The following is an 18,318-nucleotide window of genomic DNA, read 5'->3' as shown; positions in this document are numbered from 1 at the left end:
TCTTTTGGCTTGCAGCATCTCTCAGATGCACATACAGCACATGCTGATACACACACATGCGTCTAGAGAAACACACTCCTCTGCCCCGCTCATACACACACCCACACACACCAGTATGCGGTAAGTCCTAAGAAGTAGCATCGCTGCTCGGCACGTATGCAGAACCATGCGAGAATCGCAGACTCCGCTGCCTAGCTACGTCTCCATGGCAACAAGAGCAGCACAGCCCTGTGTAGCACTGTCAAATAACAGGAATGTAATCCTCGCTAGATATTGAAAGTAAGATAAAAAAATACAAGATGTGTTTTTCATATCTATGAGAGGAGCAGGACTGATTATTACCCAGCTACTTTCATCTCTAAAGGATTGTGAGACAGACCTGTCCCCTTTCACGCGCACTCTTTCATGCCCTCTCTTTCTTTCTTTCTCTCACTCTATTCACTCTTTAACTCACTTTCTCATAGCACAGTTACAGTAGAGTGACGTCCTTAAGGAGGCAGATTCCATCAACTCTAAGACTGTTTTCAAACAGAGGCTCAAAAAGAGCTTTTTCAGACAACATTCTGTTCCCACAGCACTCGTGTGCGTCAGAACTTCGACTCTTCAGCTGCTTTTGGTCAAAGTCTCTTCCTCCTCGCACCATTTCTGCAGAAGTCTGCAGGAGCCTGAACGAGTTTCTTGAGTTTTGGGTTGTATTTTTCTTTTAAACCATCAAAGCATCCCGCTGTGCCGCTGTTGTCTCAGAGCCTTGATTTTAAAGACATAGTTCAGCCAAATATTCTCATTCTGTCATCATTTACTCACCATTATGTCAGTCAAAACCTGTCTGACATTTACTTTATTATTTCTGTCAAGTGCAAAAGGAAAAATGCAGTGGCCTATAGTGAAAAACAAATATACTAAAATATATTTGAAATACATTTATTTAATGCTAAGCATACTACAAATACATTTACATATTTGTATACTTAAAAAAAAATACCCTGCAATTGTACTTTTAGTATTCTAAACTGGTATAATTAAAGTGCTAAATTGAAAGAACTAATTTTGTGCTTAATGCACTTTGAAGGGTTACTCCATCCCAAAATGAAAATTTTGTCATTATTCACTAACCCCCATGTCGTTCCAAACCCATGTAAAAGCATTTTGGGATGGAGTATCCGTTTAATTTTGCAGAAGTAGTGCTGAAATCCAACTAAAGATATTAAGTACTGTATATTACAGATGTTATTCAAAGAGCATACAATCCTTGTCTATAGTGATTTTAGAACACATTTTAGGCTTATTATTAAGTGATATTATTAAGTGATACTCCAAATGAAGTTAAATTAATCTGAAATAAATGTATTTTAAATATATTACCTTTTTACTAGGATATGCATACACAAATATTAAAATTCTAAGCTGATAATTATTTTAATGTTATAGCTGATAACTGATAAATGAACTGTATTTTGACTCAAAAAATTCTAAATAAAACACTAAAACTAAACAATCATTGTGAATGCTATGAGTAAATTTAGACCTCTATTTTTAATTTTTTTTTATTGACATAACATTTCTACTTTTGTGCTCCACAGAAAAAAGAAAGTCACATAGGTTTGGATGAGTAAATAAGTAAATAAAACAAAAATTTTAAAGTTGAACGTTACTTTATGTCAATATCACTGGGTTTTATACATATTTGATAGACTATACACAAACAAGAAAACAGGAAGAGAAAGACAGTATTAAAATTCTAATAAAATGGGGCTAAATGGCCACAAGACCAGGAAAAAATTATATTTTATGTACTAAACACCAAGACATGATGACGTGATGTGACAAAGGCACCTCATCTTCACAGACTTCAGTTGCCCATCACCATCTAGTCAATGCAGGGTCATGTCTACTGCTGATAATCTTCATGCTGTGACTCAACTGCTTGTCATATGTCAGATGTTTGAGATGTGTTTATACATTCTTCACCCTAAAGACACCCTCAGACTTCCACACATTATTACAGTGATCAGTCTGACTGTAACCTGATGCATCACCGCTTATTTCTTTCATTATTTAATTATTTTATATAAAAATGAATAAAGTGACACAGCCTACAATTCCGTAAGGGCACAAATCAACCACATTTTAAGTCCCATAAAGTCTGATTCTTCCATGCATTGTTGTGACTGGATGGTTCGTGTGACACGTCACTAGTCAAACATTTATCCATTAATAGTGATGTGCTTGAGGACACTGGGAATAAACACTGAGTGAATGTGTGTGCAAAAATGTGCAAAAACATCAGTATTTTTGCCTTGTTTTCCAGTAAAAATAGCTAAACGTCTTTAAAATAACATTAATAACAAAATAAGAAAAACTGTGAAAGAAATTATAGTTGTTTTCAGTGAATATTAGAAAAATAATTGTATTAACTAGTCTGTTTTTCTTACCATTAGGGAATCTTTTGTTCTTTTTCTTAAAACATATAGCTCCCTAAATTTTGGCTGAAAACTAGAAAAAAAACATTGCCAGTGAAGAATAAAACAACATTAATAACTCATTTTCACCCAAAGATTTAATTTTTGTCATCATTTACTTGCCCTCATGTCATTCCAAACCTGTATAATCTTATTTCTTATGTTGAACACAAAGATATTTTGAAGAATTTTGAAGAACCAAACAGTTGTTGGTCCTCACTGACTTCCAATGTAAGGAATGAAAACTATAGAAGTCATTGGGCACCATTAACTGTTTGATAACCAGCATTCTTCAAAATACACATGTATCTTCTATGTTCAATATAAGAAAGAAACTCTTTCAAGTTTTGAACAACATGAGGGCAAGTAAATGATGACAAATTTTAAATAAATTAACTTGTATAATAAACTTTTTCCTAGAAAACAACAAAACAAAGTGATTTTTACATTGGTTAGCATATTTTAAGTGAATCACTATAAACACACACACACACTGCAGTACACAGCAATCCAGTGATAAAGACATTGATCTGTCTTTGCCACTTGATCATATTTATGACAGCTCTCACTGAGACAAGTCTAGTGAATCAATATCTGATATATAATATATCTGAATATATATATATATATATATATATATATATATATATATATATATATATATATATATATATATATATATATATATATATATATATATATACATACATACATACATACATACATACATACATACATATATGTCTGTGTGTGTGTATGTGTGTGAATGTGTGTGTGTGTGCGTGGGTGGGTGCGTGAGTGTGCGTGACACCTAAAGAGAGAGGAGAGGAGGGGGAATGCACTGCAGGAGCAAGTGTTTAGACCTGCAGTGCTTCCTTTTTCATTCTCTCTCTGTCTCTCTGCTGATATATAAGGTAGGGCAGTGACAGAAAGTGCAGTAAATCCACTGAAGGCAATAGCCAGGAGCACACACACACACACACACACACACACACACACACACACAAACAGATAAAAGTCCCTTTAGAGTGGGGTTCATCTCTGGTTGTTAACATAGATCCAGTTGATATGTATCAGTAATTGGAGAAACGGACTGGCTTATGAAATATCTCCCATATTTCATACACACTCATACACACAAACTCAAAGATAAGCTTCCCAGTGTCCAATCACCCACACACACACTCATGGACGGAGTCTAACAGCCAAGTATGTATGAATAAACTCCTCACCCACGGCTCAGAGTCTGTTTCACGACCCTGTGGAGGACGTCCCTCTTTCACAAGCAAAAACTGCTTATGTAAAGTCCCCGAACCCACTCCCAGAATGCCCCAAAATACAAGTCTAAAAGCGGCAGAATTTCCTATTCAAAACTGGCAGAAAGTACAGGTATGCTACACTCAGACCAAATGGGGTATGACGAGAACCTGTAGGAACAGACACAGCAGCACTTCCTGTTGAAATAAATGTCATTCACATCACCAGTCCTGTTTGTTTACCTCTACTGTCCCAAACAAGCTGCCCACCAGCCCTACAAGTGCTGAACCTGTTCAGAACGAGGATCTCTTCTGAGCGAGCATGAGCGTTTCGGAGTTCCTGCTGTTTGAACGTGAGATTAGTTGAAGGGACCCACGTCTGCCTACCTGTCAGGTGATGAACGAGTCCGTTTGGCTGTGTTTAACTCGATCACAGACAGGCACACGGTCATGGGTGTGGAGAGCTCTCACTCTTTTCTGTTTGACTCACTGCAGCACGCTTTGCTCTTCTGTCACACACATAGTCTCGTCCTTTCCCTCTCGGTCCGTCTGCATTCATTCAGGCACTCCAAGCATGATTTAAAAAAACGTGAGGAAAGACAAACAAAAAAAAGGCAGGGAGGATGCGATGCCCTCCACAGAGAAGTAGCAGTTGGCTGAGCGAAGGGCTCTCTACTGCAGCACAGCGCAGGAGACACACACACGCTCCACACACGCTCTGACTGATCTACTGAAACACAGCCACACTGAAAACCTGGAGATGGAGTAGGAATGGTGGACAGGATCTGTGCTTCTCATTTAGTTTGATTTGCTTTCTCCCCTCCCATCTTTCTCTTTCTGTTAGACAACAGAATCATTTATGCCCACTGTGGTAAAACCTGTCTAACTCTTTTTCTTTCTTTTTTTAGTCTCTCAAATGTGACCGTCTCCTCTGAGAGGAAACCACAAGTGACATCGCTTCCATCCTGGTCCAAACATGGGCAACTTCCTAAACTCGGGTGTCATGATAACATTTGGAAAGGGGGCGTTTTGAGAGAGAAAGAGAGAGAGAGGGTTGCAGCCTGTAGCTGTGCCACTGAACATGAAAGACAGAAACAGTTGAATGGAGATAGACATTTAGACCGGATTCGGTGTCCGAGCGGAGGCAGTTTACAGTATGTGCGACCAGAGGCATGAAGATGACAAACAATTCATAAATTACAGATCTGCCAATACAAATGATTAAGCAATGAGTAACAACTGTATTTCTCACTATATGACACTAATAGTTTAGAACCAACTATTGATCATTTCTGTTAATTTATTAATGTCTATGCATGTTTTTATGGCTCAGTGAATGAAGATGTAGACTGTCAAAATAAATGGAAGATGAATGATGAATGGAATGAAAGAAAGAGTCAAATGGAACTGTGACATGTAAAATACCTCTCCTTAGAGGAACAAAGTTAAACAGTACCAAACATCATCCAATTATGATATTGTGATGTATCAAATAATGATATATAAACTATGATGTGTATTACACTGTGAGGTAGACAGCAAGACCCAGCCCTATATATTTACAGTGGGATCCAAAACTCTGAGACCACACTGAAAAGCTGTCATTCTAAATGTCATTAAAACTAGGAAATAAACTAAAAGTTTTAGAATACTGAGCATTTTTAAAAAGGTAATACCATGGCATGAAATTAGGGAGAAATATTTAAAGGGGTCATCGGATGCAACATGCACTTTTACAAGTAGTTTGAACTGTTTGAGTTTGCCTTGCCTAATAATGTGCTAGTTAGCAAGTTTCACGATGAATGCAGCTAAAGTTTACCATCTCTCAGAGAGGTGTGAGGTGAACAGAGCTCATTTTTATTTAAAACAACATGCAATAAAACGGCTTGCTGTAGACAGAGCTGATATTGACAAGGTAAAAACCGTGTTGTTTTACACTACCATTGAGAAATTTTAACCAAACTATGTTACAGACTTTTCATTAAGACCCTAAAGAATCATATAAACTTGTGAAAAATAGGCATCCGAGGACCACTTTAACATTCATCGTTACTAACAAAAAAACTCATTTGTGACATTAATCCTTTGTACAAATGTTCAGATGTTCTTGCTTCTACTAAAAATTATACAAATTATACCATTATGCCAATACCAACTAACACCAATGACAATTAGATGAAAATTATTTTCATGTTCCAGAGCATTTCAATATAAATTTTCTAAATAATCTAAAATATATAATTATTAAATTCATTTAAATGCTACAAGTGAATTCAGGTATAAAAATATTATAATGTACAGCATTAAAAATAGATATGCATGTTTAAATTTGCTAAAGAGATTACATTTAACAGTGTTTTTAAATTATTAAAGATTACTGATTATTAAATTATCATTAAAATACTAACTTTAAGTGAGTATCATATGACAGCAAAAGCAATCTAGATTGCAAATACGGATAAACAATTAATCCAAAATATAAATTAAAAACAAAAATTTTAAAAAAATGTAATACTGGCTGATAACCAATGGCAAAGGTAAAATGGTATATATTTTGCATCACTTATTTTGCGTGTTCATATAAAGTGAAAACAGGGGACATATAGTACCACATACTAACATGCTCTGAACTTTTGATTCAGTGAAAAAGTGTTATGATGATAAGGTAATTTTAATGGAAACAATACAGTAACAGAAAATTCAAAATAGAAGCATTCTGACTCAGACTTTTAGACCCCACTGTACAAGGACCACACATGGCTTTCAACACTGTGTAAGCGCCATTAATTCAAAACACGCACACTCCTCAAAGGTTCCTTTCATGATTAAAATTGAATGACAATGAAAGTGACTGACGACCTGCCAATCTAAACATGCATTCAGGCCAAGAGAAGCAGTGTGTGCTGTTAACATGCAAATGTAGCAACACAGGCCATATTTACAATCTGAATCTGCACCCTCTGCAGGCTTGACTTACCACACAGATCCAAACTCATCCTGGGACTATAAATTACAACACGAGAAAAACTCTGGACTATTTTGAGTATGTGGTGCATTTCAGATATCAGAAGTACGACCTGAACCAGATCAGCCACCTGTCATTACTGACTGAACATCTAAATACATCAATGATAACACAGTCTGGACCTTATTGTTTTTGGATTTGTTTATATTCGATAGTATTCAACTGTATATGGAGGTGGATCATGTGACACCTCTCCTCCTATTGGGAGTAGCTGTATTGTGTCATTGTTCATTTTAATACAGTTTAACTCTACTTATTTTAGCTATACTCAGCTCAGTAAAGTTTATGTTAAACAGGAGTGTTGGTCAGTAGATTGTGTTAGTAGACGAGTGGTGATACAGGAGCCCTGGTAGAGATATGTCATTAGAGAAGTTAGTAGTGGAGATAGTGTACTACTGACCCAACTTAATTTACATAATCATTCATTAATCAAAGGGAGTTTGATGCACGCGACTGTGTCTGTCAGCGGGTGAGCATTAGCAGCCCCACCAACTCAATTCCCTGCTGAGTTAATGGCCCTAACAACTCTCTTCACAGCCTCTGACAACAACCAACCACTTCTGTGTGCCATTCAGAACTGAACTGAAAGCATTTTTAAGTTACAATTCAATACCTGATTTCAATTTGGTATAGCAAATGAGAACCAGAATACAAATACAAACATCAAGGTGCTCTCATGAATGAGCAGGGGAGACTGACACGGGAGAGAAGAATTATTGAATAAAGTCTTAATTTTTGTTTTCTTTGTGCACAAAAAGTATTTTCGTCACTTCACAACATTACGGTTAACCCACTGATGTCACATGGACTATTTTAACAATGTCCTTAATACCTTTATGGGCCTTGAATGTGTCAGTTGTGTTGCTGTCTGTGCAGGGTCAGAAAGCTCTCGGATTTCATCAAAAATATCTTAATTTGTGTTCCGAAGATGAACAAAGGTCTTACAGGTTTGCAACGACATTAGGGGGAGTAATTAATTACAGAATTTTAATTTTTAGGTCCTATTCCTTTAGGGAAGTAGAATTAAAATCAACTGAAAAAAAAATGAAATTCATATACTGTAACATCAATGACTGTAACTTTTAATAAGAAAAAGTAAAGGTTTGTCGAATAAAAGACTTTATTTGAAAGTTTTGGTTATAAGGTTTATAGGCATTCATAGGGCTATTAGATGCACGAATTTGTGGAATAGCACTTAATTTCCCAAAATGACATTTCCTATTACAATTCAATAAATTAGTTTACTGCCATTCAAATATAAATTCTAATTCAACTTCCAGTGCCAATCCATTTCAAATTCAAACTCTTAAAAGGGGGGCTAAAATGGTGTTTCATGTATTCAGAGTTGTTCACAGTGTTAAAGAGATGGATTCTCATGCTAAACATGGCCAAAGTTTTAAAAAATAATTTGGATGAATGACAGAGTATTTCTGTGCTGAAAATCTTACTTCCGGGTTGGTACAAGTTTCGGCTGTTTTTTTTCGATCATGGATCTAATGATGTAGACAATGGTTGAACTCCTTATATGAGCATTTCTCTCGGAAAAGCGTGCCCGCGCACACGTCGACCAGAGGAGAGTGAGACCGTGCCCATCAATGCTGTCTGAGATGGCGAATGGGAACATGGTTTGTGAAACATAAGCAACACATTATTAGCTGTTTAATAAAGTCAAGCCAAAGGCTAATGATATCAATTCTGGTTTCATGTCCAACAAAAAATACATTACCATTCTTATACATCAACTTGTAGATGTCCGTGTATAGTTCAATCTTCATGTTCTTCTTGGAATCTGTTCTTGGTTTAAACACGTGTGGCTGAATTTATGCAATATTACCATTTGCCACTGTGTTTACTACTTCAGTAAACTGAGAGAGAGTGGAGCAGGTAGATATGGTGTGATTGAGTCGAGATGGGGACTAATTTGCATATTCATGAATATTCACACATTCTGCATTTACTAAATGAGTTAAGGGTGCAGAGTTATATTCAAGCTATTTTAATGCTTGAAGAAACTATTTTATTGTGGGAAAACATTAAATTATTTCATTTTGATCAAAGATGAGTATTAAGGGATTAAATCCATGACAGGGACTTGAAAATTTTGAATTCTGCACAACCTTGTAACCAAGTCAGAATTTGACCTCTGATGCAAACTTCGATCTAAAGACACATACCACACACTCCATCATCTATTAATCCATCATGAGATCAGTTTGCTGGGTTTCATCTTAATAAATAATCAATAAATGACAAACAAGAAGACTGAGCAGTCTGTGTTAATTGAGAGTTCATCATTTTTGTCACTGCAGATGACAACGTTCCTGCACAAAAAAAAAAAAAAAAAAAAAAAAACACTTTCTGTGGCAAGGCCTGAAGGAACAAATACTCATCACACACCTTCACAAAATCACTCCATGAATTGCATCCTAATTCAGTCTATTACAATTCTTCACGTTTGCGTATCAGAGCTGCTCAAAGTTTCACATTGATTTTCTGCCAAAAAATTGGGTTTTGCAGTACATGACCAGGAATCTGTAAGAAATGTCAGTGACAACATTTGATTAGTCTGGCTTTGTTTTGATTTTGTGGCAAATGCATTTCAGTCTGAATGGTTAGATTGGATTTCAAGTAGTTTTTTCATCATTTGGGATGCAATATGACTGTAACTAATTACTCAATCACTGATTCACTAACGTGGCATTGGTGAATGGGAAACCAAGAAATATGCATGAATACATACTAGGGCTGTCAATTTAACACAGTGATATTTAAAAGAATGCGATAAAAAAAAATGAACTACATTAATCATGCCCCCTGACTGTACATAAATTCCCTGTACTAATTTGCACTTACTGAGAGCAGACGGAGTGGTTCACACAGAACACGTTCTTGCGTTTAAAGACAGCTAGACAGAGTGCAAACGAATGGGTCTCAAGATGCATTTCTATTTGATGCATTTGAAAGTTATCCTACTTAGAATTTAATGCTTAAAAATGTGGTGCTCACAGTGCTGAAAAAAAAAGAGAACAGCCAAAGACTTCAAATCACAATTTAAAGAAAGCACAGATGGAGTGTGCCCTGTGTTAATGACTCCAAAGTCTTCACTCAATCGTTCAGTGATATGGAATTAAAACAACCATTAAAATGACTTTGAGATACTTTTATAATGTATATTAAATGCCAAAATAATTGAATGTTTTCTAATTAAATTCCTTTGGGTTTTTTTCCTCAACAAATACGCAATTATTATCAATTACAATTAAATGTAAGTAAATATTTTAGTAATGTTTTAGATTTTTTTTTTAGGTTTATTTTATTTTAATAAATGCAATAAGAAGCTCCAATGCTTATTGTCCCATGCACGTCATGAGTTGTTCATTTCGGCAGCACATAACAGCAGCAAAAAATTATTTTCCACAACAAAACATTAGACGCAGCTACCAGCTAAACTCAACCAAACACTATTGGGAAGAATGGATGATTTAGGAAAATGTTTTTTTTTTTTTTTTTTTTTTTTTTTTTTTTTTTTTTTTCAGCCATTCTATCTTTGAATATTTCCAAAAAAGAAGTGATGAGCAGAGGCCACAGTGGAATCTTTTCTCCTACACAATTTAGAGAACAATTCAAAATTAAGCCTAAGATTGAAGAGATGGATTTTGAAATAGACTTTGATGGATGAAACACACTGAAATTTCATCTCTGAACTACAATAATCTAGGAGAGGGGAACTGAAATAATCTGCATGTGATTGTTTAGCACACTGGTGGGCCAACACAACAACTTTGGGGCTCAGCACAAAAATTGTGTGTGGCTCTTCTGATGCTCTCCCACTGAGGCAGACATTAGGAGACTTATGATAAAAGATTCTCCTGTTCGTGAATAAATACATGCAGTACTCAGAACCACTGGCTCTCACAATCATTTGAAAATGAAATTAAATGGGTTTATGTGCTTGCAAAAACATTAAGAGATTTATGTTAAAAGATTCTGCTATTCATGGAGTAAACACATATGCAGTAACCAGAACTCTTGACTCTAACTATCATTTAAAATGAAATTGAATGAAATAATTGTGGTAAATGTGTGTGCAAAAACACAAGAATACACACGCTATTTTGAATGGCTGGTAATTGAGAAAGAACAAAATGGATTCTTACTCATTGTTACTCATCCCTGCCACGGTTTTTCTTCAATTTCAGATTAAGAACACAGCACAAATGAAACTGGACAAAAGTAAATGAACCTCCTATGTTTGTCTATCTTTGTACAAAAGAACAACAATGGAAATGGAATTCAAGAAAAAAATTATAATAGAGTGCAATAGATATCACAAATGACCACATCGTTCCTTCACCCAGTAAAGACAACTCTCAGGAAGTTCCACTGATGCTGCAGTTCACCACTTAAGCTTCTATCTGTCTCTCTTTCTAGTCACTACTATACACACCCATTCTGTTAGCTCAGTCTCCTGTGATGGTGTGGACCCCAGAAACAAACCTAACGATCATTTACTGTAACTCCAACCCACCGTTGGCTGGATTTTCTCTTAGTCTTGTGGCGTGGCGGTGTAATGGGAACGATTCCAGCGCAGAGGACAGAATAGTACAAACAACAGACAATGGAGGCCTTAGGCACAATGACAAAAAGGAAAGTATGACTTCTCCACATGAATGAGCAAGCACACACAGACAGCAGCAATTCAGTTCAGCATGTTTTAAATTCAAAGCGTATTACCCTGAAGTTTAAAATGTAATGCTAAATAACTTGTATGCATCTATGAAGACATGCAAGTTGTGTATAATATCCCGGACTGACACCATCTGCTCCTCTGTGAAAATCTGTATGATCCTGAGGCTGTGACGATGTGCCGTTCAAACCCCTATCCTCACCTCACTAGCGTGTTATTGCAGACAGTATCCGTGTATCCGGCTAACCTTTTCAGGAGCCTTGTAAACAGTTCTCCTCTTTCAAATGGCAACGATGCTCTCAGCTTGAATTACTTTTCCCATTCATATACCAAATCTCTGCCAGCACACAATTCATACATGCCTCAAAGCGGACACTGATATATAACTGTGACATATGACATCAAGGGCTAGTTTACCACATTTTTCCCCACACACATTATGTAGAGATTTAAACTAGTACTCGTAGTGCTATGAATACTGATAAGAACCAGACACGCTCTCTGTAAGTCTTCCTTAAACACATGTATTTATTTATCTATTTATATAATTAGCAAGATATCACTCTCTCTGCTGAAAGTCACCTTAATGAGAGGGATAAATTGAAATCTGTTACAAATTTTCTTCATGGTTAACAATGCGAGAAATTAGTGAATGCAATTACTTTCAAGCACAACTTGATTACAGGGAAATAAATGGATAATGAATACCAACATATTCACACAAACTCCTGTCAGTAGGCCACCGTGCTGGTGATTCACATCTGAAGGGCCTTCGTTATATCTCAAAATCCAATGCACAACAACAATAACAACAACAACAAATCAATGCATGAAAATTATTGTGTAAAAGTCAGTGATCCTGACTTCAGATGATGGTTTGAGGCTTTAGCTCACAAAGGGAGCTTAAGATTAATGAACATCCAACAGGATGGCTCCTCTGACTTCATTAGGGAGTCTGTGATGCAGCAAACAGCATCGTTTTATGATATTTACCCCCACATCTGGCGCCATGACAGCCTGATGGATTACGGTTAGCGTGTTTATCCTGACAGGGGACACTAAAATGTGAGTTTGTTTGTTTATTTGGCACTGGCCTGAATATTTTTTTTGTGTGTGTTTGTATATAGGATCGACCGGTCTTACGGAATCATGTTATTCCAGTTCACTGCAGGACTCTGGAGTTCGCTCCAGCTCAACGGTGGTCAGCCTTTTTGGCTTCAAGGCCATCAGCTGTCCAGTGCAATATTCAAAGTCCCCTCTCCAGATATTTCCAGTATTTCTACTGTAATTATGACAAAGCTGCTTGTTTTCAAACTTTTTATTGATATATTCAATCAATTAATGTGGTTAATTTAATACATTAAATAAATAAATAAACAATTTACTTTTTAGAAAAATAAGAAAAGAGCCCACAAACATCACAACACATGAAGTATCCTTTAAAACATAAGCTTATGCAACTTACAGAAAAAAGAACCTACTGAGGATCCATAAAAATCAACAAAACCATAAAGTGTGAAATGAAAATTAAAGGGCTCTGCTATTGCATCAGCAGTCAACTGAAAGGCTTCCTCTTTGAAATCACTTCATATTTTAAAACCTTAGTTCGTAAAAGAAAAAGAGTGCTTTGTGTGTCTGCCCAGATTAAAATTAAAGTATGACTTCAGTATATTCTTCTGAAATGTTCTTGCGGGTATTGTTTTAGCACAGGATCCACACAGGACTGACATTTGATTGCTATAGTGAGACAAACTCTCTAAAGTTCAGAGAGAGTGTTGACCTTCATAACTCTGGGAAAGAGGTACGCTGCTCGAATGCAAAGCTCGATTCATCTTCTTGATCCTTCCTGCTTACATTAGTTCAAGCTTATTATTGCTGAACTACACATGCCATGCATGGTTTCATCCACAGTATAAAAAAAATCACATGCATTTAAATTCAACCAGCATGGCTAAAAATCTTCTCCATTCATCTGGCGCCACCGTCAGATTTTCTGTCACCTCAGAAGACAATAGACATTTTCATACTGACTCACTGTCTAGGGGTCAACTAGGACAGAAAAAGTAATTATGTTGAAGTAATTGTAGATGATTGCTTTGAGGAGCCTCAGTTATAAGGGCTCCAGACTGCAAATAAAATGAAAAAAATTCAACAATAGTTTAAAATCTGAACAGTCTGAACAACTTGTTCATCAAATATCATCTTGTGAGGTGCCATTAGTTAATAACATTTTAGAGTGTGTGTCATTTCCTGCATGTGCATGAGTTTGCGGTTTGAATCAGACTCACTTAGTGAATTGTTGAGAGACTTTACTCAGTTTGCAACTGACTCCTTCACTGAATCGTGAATCATTTTTTGGTTATATCCAATTCAAAATGACCATTATTGTAATTAAGGACACATATTTTCAACAGCGATTTGTTGCTATATGTATCCTGTAAAAAGTATGGGCTACGATAGGTATACAAGGCAAAAACATTAAAATATTTAACAACAAAAATTATTGGTCACTGTCTGACATAAAGAAGTCCAATTGTAAGGCTGAAACAATTTTTTTTTAAGTTATATTTATGGGCGTTTTCTGCCTTACAGTAGACAGTAGAGAGCTGACAGGAAAGCAGCACAAGTTAAAAGAATAAAGCCTTACAGCCACACAAAATAGGGAGGTTAAAATGAGAAATAGAGATATTGTTGTTAACTGAAGAAATTAATTATATATATTTTTTAAATTCATATAATCATGGAAACAATATCATTTACATACACTTTTGTTTTAATGTGAAAATGATGAAAAAAGCCCTTTCACACAAGATAATCCATTCTCCCTGAGATCAGTCCAAGCTCCCACAAACCTCGTTGCCCTGAGGAGACTAATGTCCTGAGAGGGTGAAACTTTCAGTCCATGAGAACCAGATTAAAAAAGAAACCTTTAAAATGATTTGTTTATAGCTGTGACGGACTGTTACAAAAACTCTCTGAGTGTGTTTTTGTGCGCATTTGAGGTAATTTCATATTAAATAGATAACATGAGTCTATAGCACCATCTAATGGTATTAGAGGCCCTCACAGGAGCCAGCAACACCCGCTAATCTGCTGTCTGTAAGCAAGAGTGCTCAGTGCATTCCTCTGAGGAGCTCATTTGTGGTTGTTGAATTCATGATACCCCCATGTTCTATTATTAGAAATAACCTAAATACGCATACAAGCCAAAGATCTAAACCGTTACTCTTTAGTTTGAAACAGTTTTAATACATATTTAATCTAACGGCGGAGGAAACTAAAACTACCACACTGATTTATACTTAAAGTCAACATCAAAACTGACCTTCAAGCAGCACAGTTATGTAAAATATTCTGAAGAATGCTGGTAACCCAACAGTTAATGGTAGCCTATAACTTTTCAAAAATACTATGTTAGTCAATGGCTACCGTCAACTGCCTGGTTACCAACATTCTTTAAAATATCTTCTTTTGGGTTCAGCAGAAAAAAAGAAATTCATGTAGGTTTGGAACAACAAAGGTGAGCAAATGATGACAGAATTCGTCTTTTTATGCAGATGATAGAATTTTCTGAATTGTTACAGTTTATCAGTAAATCAAGACATTGACTTAACAGTTCTCATTGTTCTGCTTAGCAGCATGAAAAACAAAACAGTTATTCAAATTCTGAATAAATTATACACAGAAAGCGAGCAACACTCCCATCCCAATTATAATCACTAGAGCCATAACTGTAAATCTATGCAGAGCCCTCAGTACAGCATGAACTCACTGACTGTCTAAGCACAGAGTTCTGGACTGCACACTTAAATAAATGAAGCCATCTACACTCTTATATACACGCTATCTATGCCTTGTTAATTATTATGGTAGTGTTGTAGTTTTGTCACATCACCTGCTTGCAGTGTATATCAGACAAAATCTGCAACATCTGACCAATTAACTTCAGTCATAATCTTAATCAATTGTGCAGCTCCGACCCAATTTACCTTCTGAATGTAAAGTGCATGTCATTGCACTACAACTACATAAAAGACAAATGAATAAATAATTGCACTTATAGTCTTAAATCTAAACATAATAACATTTAACTAAACTGAAACTACTTTTCTCTTTCATCTGATGTCATCCATTAAATGAAGTTTTTTATTTATTTATTTTTCTATTTTTTGGGTTGGATAGATTTTTAAATAAAATTTAAGGATCCTACAGTACTAACCCCTAACTTTTAACTGGTATTGAAACATCACATCATCAATGTTTTGTTTGTACGATTTTTAAATGTTTTTATTTTTTTTCTTTTTGAAGTCTCTATTTTTGGATGTTTTTATTTTTTCAAAATTAGTGTAAAAGAAGAAATACTGTGAAATGTTATTACAATTTAATACAACTATCTTCTATTTTAATCTATTTTAAAATGTAATGTTATGGCAATGCTAAATTTTCAGCAGCCATTACTCCAATCTCCAATGTCACATGATCCTTCAGAACTGATTCTCATATGCTAATTTAATGCTTTTTCTTGTTATTATCAATGTTGAAATTAATTAAGCTGCTTAATATTTTTAAACGGATAAAATATTTTTCAGGATTCTTTAATTAATAGAAATTTTAATTTTTTTTTTTCCAGAACAGCTCTGGTTTCTTTATAAAGAAAAAATATCTTAATTCTAAAAGAAAGAAGGCAAGTCATAATCAAACAGATGTTCATTGTATAGTAAGAATAAAAGCAGTTATATGTGTTTGTTTTTGTGCGTAGGTGTGTGTGTCTCTTTATGAAATCCTCCACAAACGTGTGTGCATCTGCTCGAATTTTGGCCACAGCTGAAGCAGGTGTGAGCAAAATCACACCATTCTATTTTCTAATGAGTTTGGGGTCTGTGGCCGGCAGTGACTGAAGTGAAATCCAGCACTCTCCAGGCCTTACACTCTCTAATAACAGCCATCTGTCTTCATGACTGTCTGCTCTACAGGCTCACGGGAAGAAGGAATACAGAAAATAAGAGATGGGTGGATACACTTTCAAAAATTATTTTCAACAAATAATTACAGCAATATTTTTTTCAATTCTTTTTTAGAATGATCAAAGTAGAGAAAGGGCAGAGATGCAGGATGTTTATAAATGATACAGACAGTTTTTATTAAACTCTCAACTGTGCAAGACTGAACAAAATGATTTCTTCTGCAGCTATTCAGATTTTGAGTTACTTTTACTTTCTCTATTCTAACTGGCTACAACACACACACACACACAACTATTTTATATCTATTTTACAACAATAAATAAATAATATTAAAACATTATTAATAGCATTTCCCTATATTATTCATATAAAATATAAAACACTGCAACAATTAAATTTTAAGCAATCATAGCTGCAAATAACTCGATGACTACAAATTCTTAGACAAATTTCAAGATTATGACGAATCATTCAAGGAATTTTGACATCCAAAGTTTTGGGTCAGTATACCTTTTTTTTATGAATACTCTTATTCAGCAAGGACACATTCAACTGATCAAAAATTATAGTAAAGACATGTCTGTCATGACAAATCTCGGAGGGATTGGTATGGAAATGTACATGACAATGTTAATGCGTTTGGTCTTTGCAAAATAGATCTGCTACACTGCTGTTGTTGCTGTGGCAGAGCAAATACAGAGACTTGCTACTGCCAATATATATGTAAGAAATACTGCTGCTGCACATATAACATATATGAAATAACCCACATATAGCATGAATCACCCTGTATCAGATCTATACAGGTGGAGCTGGGGAAGGTGGAGGGTTTCTGAAGCACGCTGCAACTGCTACAGCAAGCATTAGTAATATATTTGAATGTTGAGCAGCAAGCTTATTGGCTACGAATACTGGAGAGAACCAATCAGCTGTGCCATGTGATAATAATGTCATTATGTCAGATTGTGTTAGACCTACCAGACTGTGCCATCTAGAGTTTCATGCCAGAACTTTGTAATGTTACAAAAGATTTCTGTGATTTCAATTCAATTATTTTTATCTTTCTGTTCATCAAAGAAGGAATACAGAGACAATGTATCATGGTTTCCACAAAAATAATTAACAGCACAACCATTTTCAACAATATTATTTTTACTGTATTTATTTTTATGTTTTTTAAATGCAGCCTAGGTGAGCATAAGAAACTTTTTCAAAAACAGAAAATAAAAATGGCCCCTGGTTATCTTTACTATTGTGCCCTTTAAGTGCCATGAATAGATGCTGATTCATCTAACTTCTCACTGCAATCCCTAAACCTTCCAGACTGTCCCATTGTTCCTCTATTTACATGTCCAACCAACAAATAATCTGTGATCATTTTTGATATATTAGCAAACAAGCACAATGACGGTAGTTCCCGTCTCGTCAGTGAGCAGCTCTCAGGGGTCAGCAGTGTTGATGAGCTGTGTGATGGGGTCCTGTGCTCTCTCATCATGCTGTTCAAGGTCAGATAAGGTCAGAGCACTGACTCAGACAGGTCAAACACACAATCGAACCATGTCCGGCTCTCCGCTATCTAATTTCCTGTGCATCACAGTGAATTCATCCTCCTCTCACCTATCTTCACTGTGTAGGTGAGTGGTGCCACCCACATCCCCTCTTTGCATATGTATATTATGCATTGATTTCATTTACAAGAAGATGACACATGGACAGCAAGCTTAACATTTAAAGCAGTAGTTTCCCTGAAAATCAAAAATATGACTCGTTTTCCAATCACAAAAGGAATGAATAGGGAAAGTCGCCGACAAGTTTCAGAATGGAAAAAAAGCAGCTTAAAAAATCTTCTAAATATCTTCTTTTGTGCTTCGCAGGATAAAAAAAGAAGTCATTTTGAGTTGGGAAGGAATTATATGAGGGTCAGTAA

The 18,318-nt window shown here is 35.7% G+C and overlaps 1 protein-coding gene across 8 annotated transcripts in view; it reads right to left on the bottom strand.

The window, feature by feature from the left end:
• dlgap2a (discs, large (Drosophila) homolog-associated protein 2a) overlaps window positions 1-18,318 on the bottom strand; it is a 120,927-nt gene that overhangs the window by 89,100 nt on the left and 13,509 nt on the right. For 3 of the 8 annotated variants that reach the window (XM_042742313.1, XM_042742315.1, XM_042742314.1), the window contains exon 1: window positions 4,103-4,682. The exons of 4 other annotated variants lie outside the window; for them this stretch is intronic. The gene's annotated coding sequence lies outside the window, so the exon portion shown is untranslated. Of the gene's footprint in view, window positions 1-4,102; window positions 4,683-18,318 lie in introns of those variants that run through there. One more of the 8 variants, XM_042742316.1, reaches the window with a different exon arrangement.

This window comes from Cyprinus carpio, chromosome B17, assembly GCF_018340385.1.
Source record: "Cyprinus carpio isolate SPL01 chromosome B17, ASM1834038v1, whole genome shotgun sequence".
NCBI lineage: Eukaryota > Metazoa > Chordata > Actinopteri > Cypriniformes > Cyprinidae > Cyprinus > Cyprinus carpio.
This window is presented reverse-complemented; position numbering and strand designations above follow the sequence as displayed.